Genomic DNA, 1285 nt, shown 5'->3' on the forward strand with positions numbered 1-1285 from the left:
GCTCTTTGAACTTTGAAAATGTCATTCTTAGTTTGGTTTTTATTAATTTATTTTCCCAAACCTTAATAAATTCGTTAAATTGACCCAGTAATCTTTATATAACTAAGATATTTGGCACTAAAAGGGTTAAGAATTAAAATTCAATCCTTATTTCTTGCAATTAAATAATCTTAATTCTTAATCAGTCGAGTATGAATTAAAAATGAAACATTAATTACTAATTCGTGTTAAACAGAATGAAATCATTTTATAATTTGGTTTAATCATTTATCATCAACCCTGTCCCTGCTCATGTCTGGTCTAACAAATTACCAATCGAAGGTTTGCTTCTTTTCAACATCTGTTTCTAAATCTAAGATAGAAATAATATCAAAATATAATTGCGCCGAGTTCCTTCCTAGCTTCGAGTCGCGCGACGAAGTAGAAATTCCTCACGCGTTTTTTTATTTACAACGAGAATACAAAAGAACGTAGCGTTACGACGATTAGAGCGTTCAGTTTAGAATTTATCTCGCTAGTAAAAGGAAGTTGCGCGGCGATACCGTGTGCGTGGGTGTATGTACGTATGTATATGTTGTCTATATATTTTTATATAAATACGACACACATGTATATACATACAATTCACGGGAATGCTTGTCACCTATGTTCTTTTTTTTTTTTTTCCATGGTGCAAGGTAACTAAAGCTGATATATCGATCTATGCCTAACTATTGTCAATCCTTCGGCTCGATCGGATTTATCTCCTAGAAACTAGTTATCGTTGTCAATGCACAATTATTATTTATTAATTAAGTTCACTCTTAGAATTGTAAGAGAAATGTATAAATAGTGAAATGAGATGATAAGAAATGATCGAAGTAACTGAAATCTGTGGGGATTGGAAATAAATAAAAATGGAGAATGGACAGATGCTTGAATAATGGAAGATTCTGTGACAATGACAAACGCAATGAAGCCGCGGTTCGCAGTCAAGGAAGCGCTTTTAAACTGTCACTCGCTGCCAGTATTACGTGTAGACTGCGAAATAGGAAAGGTATTTATCAGACAAGTTCCGACGCTCCGGTATAAAATTAATACCTCACGGAGATTCTCCTGCGCCGTGACGATGTCGTAGAAAAATTGCGAGTATTGCTAAAGGATCGCTTGCCATATTCTCCGGACGTTTCTCAAAGAATTAAGGACGTTAGTCCCAAAATCCATTTTCTATAAAATGTTTTGAAATTTTGCATGAGTATTCAATAGAGCATCACAAATATATGTGTAAAATCTTAGAGAGTTCTGA

This window comes from Ceratina calcarata, unplaced genomic scaffold (assembly GCF_001652005.2).
Source record: "Ceratina calcarata isolate Rehan_Ccalc_2016 unplaced genomic scaffold, ASM165200v1 scaffold293.2, whole genome shotgun sequence".
Taxonomy (NCBI): Eukaryota; Metazoa; Arthropoda; class Insecta; order Hymenoptera; family Apidae; genus Ceratina; species Ceratina calcarata.